General features: G+C 49.5%; 1 protein-coding gene across 2 annotated transcripts in view; it reads right to left on the reverse strand.

Annotated features, from left to right (window-relative positions):
- AKAP1 (A-kinase anchoring protein 1) overlaps positions 1-11,598 on the reverse strand; it is a 32,769-nt gene extending 21,171 nt beyond the window's left edge. Inside the window, exons 1-2 of one of the 2 annotated variants that reach the window (XM_084748002.1) lie at positions 11,414-11,598; positions 7,879-8,017 (exon numbers count right to left, since the gene is read on the reverse strand). The gene's annotated coding sequence lies outside the window, so the exon portion shown is untranslated. The remainder of the gene's footprint in view (positions 1-7,878; positions 8,018-11,413) is intronic. The other variant, XM_084748001.1, reaches the window with a different exon arrangement.
- Positions 11,599-15,772: the final 4,174 nt, after the last annotated feature.

Genomic DNA, 15,772 nt, shown 5'->3' on the forward strand with positions numbered 1-15,772 from the left:
GGCAGAAATGAACAAGAAACTCTGAACCTTCCACAGCTTTTTGGAGGTTAAATTGCATGACCTCTCCCCCAGTAAGCTGCTCTGCTGCCCACACTGCTACTGGCTGGTCCAAGGACAGGAAAAGTATCTGGTGGTTGAAGGACTATGAGGAAGTACGGTGCCATTTTCCTCAGGCAGGGATGTTCCAGCATCCTTGTATGGAATAAGAGGACTGAACGCTTAAGAGGCAAGGACAGTTCGGTTGCAGTCAATAACCACTTTTGCAAAGCCCAAGTGCTCAAATCTAGCCCTCCCCTTCACAACTTCCAGAAGGTAAAGCCATCTGTTAGCTTGATGGAAGGGACCTCCTGGCTTAGTTGTCCTTGCGGACCACTCCTGTGTCACATATCCCCTAATGCACACCTTCAGAGGCACCTGCTCTTGGGCACACATCAGCATGCTTCTGGCTAGCCATCCATCTGCGTACGCACACTTTCCTGGTATCACATCCAAGAAGAAACACAACAGATGGAGAAAATTCCCAGGAGGAAGAGGAGATAGAGCCACCAGAGAGGGATACATCCCCAGAGCGACAGGGAACTCTTAGGAGGAGCCTGTATGTTTAACCACAAAAGCCTTCCCACCAATAACATGAGCCTGCCACAATAGCAGGGGCTCTGGAGAAGCAGCGAGCTAGTAAAGACAGCGGAAAGCACAGAAAGCAAGTAAGGCTAGGCATGATGGCATGTGTGCATAGCCCCAGTACTTGGGGTGGAGGTAGAGGGCTGAGGGAGGAGGGCAGTGAATACCGGACAAGCCTGGGCTACACAGAGAAAAAAAAAGACAAAGAATATGAAAAATTGAGAACTCTGTAATCACAGACAATGTTTATGAATAGCAACTATCAAATCATGCTAGTTCCATATAGAGAAAATGAGGAAGCAGGGGTAGGAATGAACTGAGTGCACACTCTTTCACAGTAGGAAACCAGACAGCATTTCCTTAAAAAAAAAAAAAAAAAAAAAAGCAACAAAGGAAAGGAAGAAAGAAAGAAGCAAGGAAGCAGACCAGAAACAGGTAAAAGTCAACAGGACAACTAGAAAGCTGGAGAGACCACTCAAAGCTGAGTTCAGGCCCCAGCACCCACACTCAGCTCACAACCACCTCTGAGTCCAGCTCCAGGGAACACAATTCCTCTGGCCTCTTTGGGTACTCATACACAGCAGGCAGGTGGCCTCACACATGCATACATGCACATACACACAGTTCAAAATAATGAGAGAGAAAAGGAAGGAAGGAAGGAAGGAAGGAAGGAAGGAAGGAAGGAAGGAAGGAAGAAAGAAAGGAAGGAAGGAAAGCAGGCAAGCTAAAGTTGCTTCCGTGGTACTCTCACAGGGAAAAGGACTGTCTGGGAATCAAACCCAGGGTCTGTCTGGTACAGTCTGGGTGAGCCCTGTGCCAGAGTCACACAGCCCCAGCAAAGAGCTATCTTCTCAAACCTTGTGCATAATCAAAAAGCCAGTATAGGGGGGCTGGAGAGATGGCTCAATAGTTAAGAGCACAGTCTGCTCTTCCAGAGGTCCTGAGTTCAATTCCCAGCACCTATATGGTGGCTCAACAATCTATGATGAGATCTGATGCCCTCTGCTGGCGTGCAGGAGTACATGCAGGCAGAATACTATATATGTAATAAATAAATAAAATCTTTTTTTAAAAAAAGTCAGAAGCCAGGAGGCGGTGGTGCACGCCTTTAATCCCAGCACTCAGGAGGCAAAGGTAGGTGGATTGCTGTGAGTTCGAGGCCAGCCTGGTCTACAAAGTTAGTCCAGGAGAGCCAAGGCTACTCAGAGAAACCTTGTCTCAAAAAAAAAAAAAAAAAAAAAGGCAGTGTGGCCTGCCTAGCTTCACTGGGTTCAATGCCCAGTGCTGTCACATAGACTTTGCTGTTGGTCTGGTGTTTGGGTTTTGAGACAGGTTCTTACTATGTAGCTCAATTAAATCTTTAAACCATACCCTTCCTAAACTGAGCACAGTGGTGCACACCTTTAATCCCAACACACAGGGAGGCAGAGACAAGTAGATCTCCTGTGAGTTCGAGGCCAGCCTGGTCTACAAAGTCCAGAACAGTCAAGGTTACAGAGAAACCTTGTCTCAAAAAACAAACAACAAACAAAAACCATAATCCTCCTGCCTCAGCCTCCCAAACACTGGGACTACACGCATATGCCACCACTCCCTGCCGAAACTTCATGCAACAGATGCTCTATTGCCACATAGTGTTTTTGCTAACCAAGATAAACATGTAGTAGCATCAACTCACACAAACTTGTAATCCTCTCTTTTCTCCTAACTGATGGCAATTTCGCTTCAGACACCCTGAAACTAAGAGGAAAACTCAAGACGAAACCATGCTCACTGATAGAGCTTTGGGAACCATGGCAACAGTCTCCCCACCCCTAAGTAGCAGGACCCCTCAGGACCCATCAATACCAAGCGTGAGCTAGTTCCATGGGGGCTGACAAGGGGCTGTCTCTCAGGCAGCAAATGTGGGGGGGGGGGGAGGACTCACATTTCAGATATTTAAATGCAATAGGATGCAATGAAGAACTTAATGTTATATGCCTTTAGTCTCTGCACTGCTTGAGAGCACAGAGCCCTAAGGCACCCCTGGCATATTGCCCATGCATGTAAAAGTAATAAGAGGATTAAGAAAAGTTTGCTGGCCAGACACTAGTGCCACCACCTTTAGTCCTAGCACTTGGGAGGCAGAGGCAGGCAGATCTTTGAGGCCAGCCTGGTTTACAGAGTGAGTTCCATTCCAGGACAGTCAAGTCTACAGAGATACCTTGTCTTGAGAACGAACAAGAAATGCTTGTCCATCTTTTCTGGGCCCTGTGGTTGGAATGAGAGAGGATAAGGAGAGTAGATGGGATGGGAAGCTCTGTGCAGAAGGGTGAGAGAAAGCCTCCTGGGAGAGCGGCCATCAGCACCTCAGAGCTGGAACAGCGGGGAGACATGCCAGGACGAAGGCGGTGCAGAAAAAGTCGCAGGCCGGAACAAGTCGGCTAGCTCAAGGGACGGCAAGGAGAGTCCAAGACGGGGCCGGAGGAATGGCTGGCTCCACACTTAAGGAACCACGGGACTCACAGAAACATACTGGGGCACACTTCCAGAGGGGCCACTGTCCTCAAGTGTTAAGGGGTTCTGTTCCGAATTCATAAACTGCCTCCAGAATCACGGGGCCCTGGCTAGAAACATAACAGGTATGCTTTGTGGGTAAACTGGCTCATTTTTTTTTACCCAAAGTCTCAGCAAGCATGCTTTCCGGGAATCCCTGCAACCCACTGCACATTAGCTTAGAGAGCCACTGCTGGACCAGTGTCCTCAGCCCTTACCCCTTAGTGGGCCCAGCCCACTAAGGGGCCCAGCCCCTAGAGGGAGGTGCAGACGCACACAGTGCACTCACAGCCTCGCATAAGCCCTCGCTACTCCTTCGAACCAGATCTTGCAACAACAGCCTCGCTCTGCAGCCAGCGTGAAGCACAGGCCGCAGAGGGCCTTATATGGCGTGAAGCCTTCTTAATCAGAAACAGAAAGATGGGCTGGAGTTGGCAGCTGAGTTAGAGGGAAGGAGGAAGGGGGGAGCGGGGAGACAAGTATGAGGAACAGGCAAACTTGTCAAACTCCTTTCTCATCCCTCTTCCGCCTCAGTGGCTTCTTCCTAGCAAAAAGAAAAAAAAACCAAAAAACAAAACAGTGGGGGTGAGAGGTGTGGGATGCAGATGAGGCTCAGGACACAGCCGCACACTTTCCTGGTTTTTTCACACACACACACACACACACACACACACACACACACACACACACACCTACCTCCTGGGACCACTTTGCCTCCCTGTGTTTGTACTTTGATGAAAGCCAGAAAAAATAATAATTGACTGCCAGTCAACAGATGGTTTCAGACTTTTTGTGCTACTCCATGGCCAACCCTTAGGTTTAGGCAGGGATGGGACGGGGAATGGCGGGGGTGGGGGGGGGTGGGGGGTTGGGGGGGGTTAATGTTTTTCTGGGGAAACAAGGGTCCCTCATTTCCTAAGAGAGTACCTGGCCCCTTTCCCTTGTTCACTGCTGGCCTCAGTCACATGCCTTTCTGGCCCAGCCCCAACCCAGAATAGAAAAGGCTACCTTAGAGACCTCTTAAGCAGCCCAGCACTCAGCCGCTACAGCAGTTTCTAAGGTGGCTTTAGTCTCCTCCTTCCACCGAAGGACCTGTCCTGGACACTTGCGGCCACGTGCACTCTCCTGAAGGATACCATCTGCTAAAAATAACCTGAAGCTTGGTGGAGTGGGTCCCACCAAAGCCAAAGGACAAAGCTGGGAGGTTATCCTCAAGAGCTGGTCCCTCTCCAGGCAACTGGACAAGTTGGGAGTCACTGCTCCGTCTCTGTGAGAGTGACAAGAGAGGAACAGTAGACAAGAGCTGCCTGCAAATGGGGTGCTGCCCCTCATGCTCACAAAGGCCCAGCCAGACCAAGGCTGGAGAGAAGGGTCTGGGGGCTGCCTTGGACTGACCTTACTGTCTCCTCCTCTCTTGGGTAACAGCCTGCAGAGGGCCAGGGGATGGTCTCATGACCTCCATGTGAGGTCTGACTGGTAATGTTATTATTAGCCAAGGAATGAGTGACTTCAAGGTTGTCTTGCAACCTGCTCAGTTTCCCAGCCCCCAGGCTTTCTTATTCAGTGCATTTCCTTCATGATGACAGGGCTCTGTAAAGAGTTGAGAGTAAGATCTGTACGCCAGTTTTCCATGAAATGGGACCAGCATTGCTAGCTCCACAGCGCTGTAGCGACTCAAAACACTTACAGGCTCCATCTGTGGGATAAACTTTTTTTTTTTTTTTTAAACATCTCATGAAAGAGCCAGGCCGTAGTGGTGCGTGCCTTTAATCTCAGCTCTGGGAGGCAGAGGCAGGCAGATCACTGTAAGGCCAGCCTGGTCTACAAATGGAGTCCAGGACAGCCAAGGGTACACAGAGAAATCCTGTCTCAAAAAAACAAACAAAAACACATACACATACACACACACACACACACACACACACACACAAAAAAAATCAACTCATGAAAGGTATGCTAGCTCTCTGCTTTTAATTCTATTTATTTTTCTTTTATATGTCTTGGTGCTTTGTTTGCATGTTAATCTGTGAGGGCATATGATCCACTGGAACTGGAGTTACACACAGTCGTGAGCTGTCATGTGGGTGCTGGGAACTGCTGGGTCCTTTGTAAGAACAGCCAGTGAGTGCTCTTAACTGCTAAGCCATCTCTCCAGCCCTTGTTTTTTGTTTGGTTGGTTGGTTGTTGGTTGGTTGATTTTTTTGAGACAGGGTTTCTCTGTGTAGCCTTGGCTGTCCTGGATTAAAGGCGTGGTAGGACTTTAATCTCAGCAGGAGACAGAGGCAGGAGGATCTCTGTTAGTTCAAGGCCAACCTGGTCTACAAGAGAAACCCTGTCTGGGGGGTGGGGTAGGGGGTCGGGAAGGAACACATTAACCCAGATCCAAAGCCAGTCCACCCATCCAGAGTTCTGGGGCGGGGGTTTATCTACCCTATTTGGGAATCTCAGTTTCAAACTAGAGATACTTAACTTCAGAGATGAAAGGATAAAAACAGTATGGTTTAAAACAAACAAGAGCCAGGCGTGGTAGTACATGCCGTTAATCCCAGCACTTGGGAGGCAGAGGCAGGCAGATTGATGTGAGTTCAGTTCGAGGCCAGCCTGGTCTACAAAGCTAGTCCAGGACAGCCAAGGCTACACAGAGAAACCTTGTCTCGAAAAACAAACAAACAAACAAACAAACAAACAAGGAAGCCAGGTAGGTAGACACAGGGGTATGTGTGCACCCGTAGTCTTAGTAACTTGGGAAGCTGAGAGAGGGTCCCTTGAGCCAAGGAGCCAAGACAACACAGTACAAGCCCACTTCCATAAATAAACAGATTAATTAATGTAGAGCATTCTAATAGGCTGCACATTTGTAGCATCAAATTCAAGGCCACTTTGGAAAGGTGTAAACAAAGCAGACCCAGAACCAGATAAATTGTTGTAGTAAGTTTCTTCCCAGACCAGAACACTGCCTCCTGCATGGGGGTAAACTTAAAAATTGACTTCAGGAACTCCCTAAAATTGAACAGATTCACTAGGCTCCTCCTTGTCAGAGTAAACTACAAAAGGTGAAAGACCCTCTCAGAGGGGAAAAACCTGAATCACAAAAAAGACAGGAAAGCTGCAAAAACAGACCAGCTGCCTGGAAGAGGTTTAGACCAGAGTCCCCTCGGAAGGACATTCTCCAACCCACTGAGCTGCCTGCAGTCTGTGCAGTGCGCTCCAGGTTCCCAGCTTTGTGAGCTGTCACCATGCGGGCTTGGGCCTCGGTGATGTGGCTGCCTTTTGAATAGTTTCTGCCCCTATAAGCAACCCCAATAAAACTCATAGGTTCACCAAGTTGGACTTAGGTGGTATCCACTTTGGTCTGTTGTGTGATCTCCCCAGGAAAAGTTTTGTCACACAACATGGCCACCTAAACCAGGTGTGGTGGTGCATGTCTTTAATCCCAGCACCTGGGAGACAGAGGCAGGTGGATCTTTTAGTTGGAGGCCAGCCTGCTCTACAAAGTGAGTTCCAGGCTAGCAAGGGCTATGTAAAGAAACTGTATCTCAGAAAGAAAGAAAGAAAGAAAGAAAGAAGGGTCACCTAGAATAAAGTCCACTCCCCATAGGCACACCCCACACCAGCATTTCAGGATCTACACTGTAGCCACTGCTCTTTTCCCCTTGCTTTCTTTAAAAGGACACCTAACATTAGCATGGGCTGCTGAGAATTCAGACACAGTAGCTCATGTCTGTAACGTCTGTAATTCCAATGCTTGGAAGGTTCTGACAGTGATCTGGGCCAGCTGGGGCTATACAGCACATGCCTGAGATACACAGGCAAATCCTGCCTTAAAAAAAAAAAAGATAGCTGGGCATGGTGGTGTACTACCTTAATCCCAACACTCAGGAGGTAGAGACAGGTGGATCTCTAAGTTTGAGGCCAGCCTGGTCTACAGAGTGAGTCCTATGACAGCCAAGGCTACACAGAGAAACCCTGTGTATTACAGGCACAGAATGAAAATTCAAACTTGTTGAGCAGAGAGGTTTCACACTGAGGTCCTTTTGGAAGCTATCAGGTCTGGTGACATGACATTTTGGAGATCAAGGACAATTGAACACAGACAGGTCTTAGAGAACCAGTAACGAACACGCTCCCAACCCCAAGTGGCTACCCGACGACCTCAGGTCTGTCTGCTCTGCTTTATGCTCCTGTGCCCAGGCCTCTCAGTAAGATTGTTTCTCAGTCTATTCCCTAAGGGACCGTTCCCCTCCTCACTGTAGACTAGAACTTGCTTCTTAGCATGCCATGGAAAGAAAACCTCTGTCACCAAAGTGACAGTGTTTGTGGACACTAAAACACAAACGTGCTTTTTAGACATTTACAGGTTGAGGCAACTAAGATTTCAGAGCAGGACAAAGAATATTCTAGACCTGCACCATCCAAAACTTTTCCTGCTGAGGGAGGTGGCAACCACAATCCTCTAACTGGCTCCAGATACTTCGCCCTAACTCCCACAGCAGAGTTAGAATACTTACTCTTCAGGTATAAGCCTGAGACTTGACCAGCTCTCTCATGCTCTCTCCAGCCCATAATTAGAATACTTTTAATGCCCTTAGTTCACCAAGTCTCCTTTACCAACTGAAAAAATAGACCCTAGATAGAGGGCCAACAGGCTGGTGGGAGTTGGGAGAGTGACAGCGACAGGCCTCCTCTGGCCTGAGCACTGCATGCTTTTCCTCCAGAACTCACCTCGTTGCCTTGCTCTGCTCCCGACACAAATGGGCTCTGATGACAAGGCTGAGCGAACACAAGCGGCCAGGCCAGCATACAGGACAGGGAACAGAACGTTTACTACTAAGAACTGCAAGGGCATCCAAACGAGGAGGACCTGGACAGATGACATGCACCATCAGGAGAAAAACTAAGTTAAGGAAAAGCAGTGAGCAGTGCTGGTATGTGCTTCTAACCCTAGCACATGGGAGCGTGAAGCAGGAGGATTGTGGGTTTAGGCTGGCCTCAGATACATAGCATGACTCTTGTTCCCCCCCCCCCAAAAAATAATAATAAAATTAAGAAAAGGCCACTTGGAGCTAATGCTCAAGGGTACACTACTTACCATGCATAAGGCTCCTATGTTCACTCTCAAGTACTTGGGAAAGACGAGACTGTCTAAGAAAGACGAGCCTGACTACACCAGGGGGAAGAATCAGCCTCGGGAAGCAAGATTTAGGACTTAAACACACCACACTGTAGAGGTTAGCAACTCTCAAACATGATGTGATGATTTCAGTGGCACTTGGGGCCCACAGAACCCCCTAGGGTGACTATTCAAAGAAACAAATGGCAGCTACAAACTCCCCACTGCACCCCACCCAGGAAAAGACTGGGCCGCAGAGAGGCCAGCACACGGCAAACTCACAAGGAGCATTAGGAAGGAATGGCCACAGAAAATGGAGCAGTTCTCCAAGCACATGAGCTCCGAGGCCTGGAGACTCGTTGACCCAGGAGGCTAGATGGCAAAGCATGGAGAACAGAATCTGTCTTCCTTTTCCTTCTAACCAAGTTACTAGGTCAGAGACTAGGGGAGGGAGTGCTTTTATTTTTAAATGTGTGAGTCAAACACAAGGATTGCGTGGGAGGGATGCCATAATTAAGTATGGTATATGCCTACCATATACCTGGCATCGTCCCAAGACTTTTTTGGGAGGCAGTAGGGAGGCGGGGTTCAGAGACAAGGTCTCTGTGTGTAGCCTTGGCTGTCTCAGACTCACTTTGTAGACCAGGCTGGCCTTGAACTCACAGCAAACCTCCTGCCTCTTGCCTCCCGAGTGGGGGTACTAAAGGTATGCACCACTACGCCCAGCTTCAAATCTTAAATATGATCTCCATCCATATTTAGAACGAGAAAGGGAAAACTGGAAGTTAAAACTACCTTCCTCCACAAACTCTGACTACGACCAGCCTGGGGAGCAGGTCCAAATATAATCTGGGTTACCGGGTAGCCAGACAAATTGCTTTAAAGTATTGATGCTCCGCAACCCGACACATCGCTTTTAGCATCTGAGCAGGCATCGTACAACAGATACCTGTATCTCTGCTGTTACCCAGCAGTGGCCAAGTGTGAATGCAATTTCTACAAACAGCTGGGAGATGCGAGCGGCTCCCTTAAGGAACTCCGCATAGACACAAACTCACTAACTAGACCCAGACTAGGTTTTACCACGCTGGGTTGGATTAGCCACGCCCACACTGCAGACCGAAGCCTACTGAATTCCCAAATTGTGGCTTTACTGATTTGCATATCTGTAGGCTACGAGGCCCTCCTCTAACCCAAGGCCATTTCTTTTATATTTCACAAGACTACACCCAGGAATTACCCAGAACCTACAAAACAGGTTAGAGGTGAGAGGCGGTTCAACACCAAGTTAGAAAAAGCTCCCCAAACATATAACTTCCCTTGTCCCTCCGGCTCTGAAAGGGTCCTAAATAATCTGCAGGTGAGCCACTTAAATGCCAGTAAGAGAAGGATCTGAAAAGAGAGCAACTCCTTCACAGAATTTATAAGTGTTTTGTAGCTTTAAAAGAGGAATGGGAGCTGGGAGACAGTCGCTCTAATCCCAGCCCTCAGGGAAACAGAGGCAGGTGGATCTTTTGTAAATTCGATGCTGGCCTGCTTTACAAAACCAAAGGGTGTCTAGGACAGGCAAGCCTATAGAGGAAAAAGTGGGGGGGGGGGGGAAGCTAGCCCTAAAAACAAAAAACCCACAGTTACTAATTTGGGAAATATTTTGCAGTTAAATGAGCGTGCGGGTTATTGATTTCAAGAAGGAATAGTTTTTTTGTGTGTGTGAACGGTGCTCAAGGATGGTAATTGGAATACACGGGTATAGAGGGAGGTGGCAAAGCAACATATATTAGGTCCAGCAGCCCTGATTTCACTGCAGGCATTAAATTTAAATTCCAAGCAGCCTCAACTTCAGTAAGGGAAAGAGCGGCAGTTTAACCTCAAGTTAATTGCCCTACACATACACCCTACCCCACCAGGTTTGAGAAGCCTCCACTCGCACCTGGAGCGAAGTCCACCAGGTTTGTGTTAGCCACAGCCCAAGGGTAGAAAGGTACTGGTCGCTCGAGGCATTTCCCGGAGGAGAAAGATGCCGTTATGCACAGGGCTTCCCAGAGGTCTCCTAGGCACAGCCCAATACCAATCATCAGCACCTTCCTCCCGCGTAAAGGAAACAGGAAAAGCCATAACCTAGGGCATAGGAGTAGTAGACACAAGTCGGCCCCTCGACGCGTCCGGAGGTCTCGTTTCTTACCTATAATCCTGGCAAAGTTCCCCCAAAGTCCCTCCAGATCACTGAGCCTAGACGCCCCCCCCCCAGGCCAGAAATTAGCAGGCACCTCGCGTTAGAGGTCCTCCTCCTCTTGGGACATGCTTACGGAGCCACAAACTCTAATCCCCTTTCAGACACCGAAGCCCTCGACCTCCAGACCCTAACTGTTCTTCCAGTCCTCCACCGCCAATAGGCTAGGGACCTGTCTGGCATCCCAGCCTCCCCGCTGCGACAGCACAGCCCGTTCCAATAGTTCGCGACACTGAACTCCAGGAACATTGCCTACCTGCTCCGGTTTGCCATCACTACCGGGCCAACCCAGAGCGAGTCAACCGGGCCCAGAAGTTAGGCGAAGCTCTGAAAGTGACCAATTCCAACTTCGAACCCTCGGCCAGGGAAGGGGTCCCCAAGGACCTCTTCTTTCGCCGTGGGCACTGGGTCCTGGACAGAGGCAGCCCTGCTGCCTCCTCTCCACGCTCAAACTGGGTACACACGACCTTTGAAAAGTAAACGCTAGAGAGACTGCACGACCTTGGGTGGGACGCGGTCGGGTTCGCTACCCAGGAGGGTGAGCCAGCACTGGGAAAGTTGAGGCGCACCGGGGCGCCCGGGGAATTGCGCCTTCATCTCCATCCTAGAGGCCAGTGACTGCGGGGGATGGGAGGGGGAAGCAGCAGCTCAGAACGGCGCCCCGAGCTCAGCGCACGCTTATCTGTCAGCAGCAGCCCGCAGGCAGACCGCCGGACACGGGAGGAGAGCCAGGGGGCGCGCTGGCCACCAAGGTACAATCCCGTCCGCTTGACAGCTGGCGCCGTGCACACGCCTCTCCGTCCCTGGAGCACCTGCCGCACGCGTCGCACACTGCACCTGCAGCTCAGGCTCCCCATCACCCCAACTCGCTTTCCCTCCGGGCCCGCAGGCGGATGCCCGTGTCAGCTGCCACTTACCTGCTCCCGGGCGACCGTCAAGGTACACAGTCCTCCCGCCACCACCCCCCCGGCCGCGACCTAGGCCTGCGGCTGTGCCCCGCAGCGATACACAGCGCTTCGGCCGCTCCCCCACGTGCTAGCCTAGGCCGGGCGAACACAGAGACATTAAATACTGAGGACGCGCAACGACGTGCCCGCGGCGCGACGCAAGGCCCCGCCCCTCGCCCTCGGGCCCTTGCCCCACCCCTTGCCAGCTAGCTCTTCTGCGCGTGCGCACCATCGGCCGCTCCCTCTCTCTACTTGCGCGCGCCTCTCTCCCAGCTGCGCCAAGAGGGGCGGCGGTCTGGAGCGCTCCGCTGACATCCCGGCGCCGCTCGGTCCCGCCCTGCTGGTGCTCTCGCGAGAGGAATTATAGTCTCCGCTGGGTGTAGCCGACCCTACGTCTCGCAACAAGGGCAGGGTTGTGTTACCAGTGTCTGCGTGCTGGGCACAATGAACTTGGCAGGTGTCGGAGCTCTGCTTCTAACCAGCTGTCAGCCAGGTTCCTGCCTTGGAATGGTGAGGGACAAGGCTACAATGTTGCCCTTGCCTAGGAATTTAGTTTCCCGGTAATGTTGCGAGTTATGGTATAGCATTGCGAGTAAGGTGGCCATTAATTGATCAGTAATATGGATACTGTGTAGCACTCGAATGCAAGTTGCTTTCCCATTTTCTCAACTTCAGTGATGTCGAAGTGACTTTCCTCTAAATGATTTGGGTTTTTTGGAAAGTTTGCCTTCGAAGAAAGATTCGTGGTCACCATGAGTCACTTCCTCCCCCCCAACAACTTGAGAAAATAAACTACCTTCAGACAGTTGCATAGGACAGGCTTTCCGCCTGCCCGCTAGCCCTGCTCTGATCCTTAAAACCCAGGCACTTTTTGTTTCTTGCTTGTTTATTTTGATACCCGGAGACTTGCCTCTCATGTAACCTACACTGGCAAGGTAGCGGAGGCTGACCTTGAACTCCCGATCCTCCTGCCTCCACCTCCCCAAGTGTAGGCCTTATAGAGGCCATGGGCCACTTTCTTTCTTTCTCTCTCTCTTTTTTTTTTTTTTTTTTTTTTTTTTTTTGGTGGGGGTGGTTTTTTCAAGACAGGGTTTTTCTGTGTAGCCTTAGCTGTCCTAGACTTGCTTTGTAGACCAGGCTGACCTCAAACGGTGATTCGCCTGCTCTGCCTCCCAAATTCGGGGATTAAAGGCATGCGCTACCACGCCCGGCTCACATGCCTCTTCACTGGTGATCAAATGTGAATTTAAATTTTAAAAAGAGACTGTATGCTTACTGAGTGGTAAATATAATTTCATATATAGTTTCATGTGTAACTCATTTATTTCATGAGCCGGCACTTGGGAAGCGGAGGCAGGAAGATTGTCACAATTTCAAGGTATGCTGGGCTACAAAGTTGAGGTACTACCTCAAAGTAAATGCCCCCCAAAAAAATGTTTCAAAAGATTTTTATTTTATGTATATGCTGTTTGTCCACATACAAGTACACATATCACTGTGTGTTCCTACCTGGTGCTTGTGGAGGCCAGATGATGCTATTAGACCTTCTGGAACCAGAGCTACAGACCAGTTTAGAGCCTCCATGTGGAGGCTGAGAACCAAACTCTGGTCCTCTGGAAGGTGCTCCTAGCCACGGAGCCATCTCTCCACCCCACCCCACCCCAACTTAAAGTCCAGCCATACCCGTTCTGTAAATAGTGGACTAGTGGCTGGCTATGGCAGAAGGGAGCAGACAAGAAGGTACAACGGTTAACTCATCTGAGACGAGATGTTGGCCTGGACTGACGATCCAACACTTTGGTGACTCTGTGGATGTTGGAAGTGGAGGGACAAGACTCATTCAAGCTGTTGTGGTTAAGGAAAGGGCAGCAGGGGATGCTAATCCCTCTGGCTTGAGTTGCTGTGGGAAGCAAGAATAGGGGAAGTACCAGTAGACAAGCTTTTGGTTTATTTGGGACCTGTTAACTTTGTACTGTTGTTTTGCAAATAGCAACTGAGTTGGATGGGCAAATCTGTGCATCAAAGGAGAATGGGTAGAAAATAGAGATATGTAAAATTTAAAAAGTGTAAGCAGGGAACACACACACTTGTACACACATTTGAGGATTTGTTGTTGTTGTTGTTGCTTTCCTTTAGGTAGGTTATTATTAGGTAACCCAGGCTGGCCTCAAAGTTGTGATTCCTTCATGTTAGTCTCCTAGATGCTCAGACAGCTGTGCATCACCATACCTGACTCAAAGTGGGGAGTGTTTTAAAGAAGAAAGGGAGAAGAGCAAGAAAAGAGAGGGAAAAATAATAGTAAAAACAAGGGGCTGGGGAGATCTCTTAAAGGCACAAGCAGTAAAAGCGCTTGCTGTACAGGCATGAAGGCCTGAGAATTCAGACCCTCAGCACGCTTGTTAAAATCTGGGTGTGGCAGCCGGGCGTGGTGGCGCATGCCTGTAATCCCAGCACTCGGGAGGCAGAGGCAGGTGGATCGATGTGAGTTCGAGGCCAGCCTGGTCTACAAAGTGAGTCCAGGACAGCCAAGGCTACACCGAGAAACCCTGTCTCGAAAAACCAAAAAAAAAAAAAAAATCTGGGTGTGGCAGCCGGGCGTGGTGGGCGTGTAGGCCTGACGAGATGCCACCTGCTCTAGAGTGCTGGTGTCACACATGTGCGTAACAACCCTGGTTTATGTGGCCTGGACTGGAGACCAAACCCAGGGCACTCTCCCAACTAAGCTACAGCCTAACCTCCGGTGAAGTCCCTTTAGTCTTCGCCTTAGCAATCCCTGCATCTCAAGGGCACATCTCTGAGAAGCATCCTCCCATTTCTTTTGGAAGAGTCCACAAAGACATCCCAAGGGAGGGTAAATCTGAGCTATCTCCTTTATGTGCATACACTAAAGGGGCTCCTCCTGCTCTCCACACTACCTCCAAGTCCCCTACAAAGAAAACGCTCTTAGTTATGCCCCAGGCCTGTATATCTGCAGGGCATACTCCTAGAGGCTCAGTGAGAGAGGTTGGGGGACAACTCTAACCACATGTGAGTAACCAGTACTCCCCAACACTTCATCCCCAGCAGGGAGCAAAAGTCTTTATCCTAATCCTTTAACCTCAAAACCTCCTATTATAATGTGTTCCTGTTTCATATCCCTTAGTCACAGCCAGCAACAAAGGCAAGCTTTCAGGCTCACAACCCACTGACTAATGGACTGGCTTTACCCATACCCTCAGGGAGCAGTTTTACACAGAGAAAAGCATCTGTTATGAGGAAAATTGTGTCCTCTAAAAAAAAAAAAAAAAAAAGATAAAGTCCTAACCCCCCTTTGCATCCAAATGCATCCCAATTTTTAGACTGTTTCAGGTGCTGAGTGGAGGTCACACTATTCCGGTAGGACTAGGGTTCTAAGAAGACATTAATTCTCGCTGAGCGTGGTGGCACATGCTTTTAATCCCAGCACTCAGGAGGCAGAGGCAGGTGGATCACTGTGAGTTCAAGGCCAGTCTGGTCTACAAATCGAGTCCAGGAGAGTCAAGGCTAACAACACAGAGAAACCCTGTCTCAAAAAACCAAAAAGAAAAAAAAAAAGCAGTTCTCAACCTTCCTAATGCTGCAACCCTTTAATACAATTGCTAATGTTGTAGTGACCCCACCCCCCAACCATAAAATTATTTTTGTTGCTATTTCGTAACTAAGTTTGCTTCTGTTATGAATCATCACATAAATATCTGATATGCAGGATATCTGATATACGACCTGCAGTTTGGGAACCATTGCTATAAGAAGAAACCCTAATTCCACCCACTGGGTGTGTGGCTCATCAGCTCTTATAAGTAGAGTCTTATAGGCTCTTATAAGTAGAGTCACAAAGTCAGTGAGACAGAGAGATCACCATATGAGAACGGAATGCAAGAGAAGGCTGGGGAAAGGCCGGGAACCATTCCTCCACAGCTGCCAGGGCACACACTGACACAGGCTTTCCTCCAGAAGCAGGTGACAGTTACTTTCTAGTTGTCATTACTGAACTCAGCTACTGCAGCCTTCATAAACTAACGCAGTACCCTCCTCTCCTGAGCCCTCGGAGAGCAAGTCATCAAAGGAAAGGGAGGGGTTACCTGCCTCCCCTTTGGCCTCACAGGGCAGGGCCCTTGTGCAGGTGGCTTTGATGAAGGGGCCTCAGATAACCATAGCCCAGGCCAGTTGCCACCAAGAACTACTTCTTAGGAATTTCTCCAGTCCCGGCTGCCCTTCTCCTGTTCAGTGTGCAGCTGGCCTAGGTATAATGGACCGTTTCCCGGAGCCCCACCCTTCCACTCTTCCCAGCTTCTTCTACTGGGCATTTCT

This window comes from Acomys minous, assembly GCF_964271855.1.
Source record: "Acomys minous genome assembly, chromosome: 12".
Lineage (NCBI taxonomy): Eukaryota > Metazoa > Chordata > Mammalia > Rodentia > Muridae > Acomys > Acomys minous.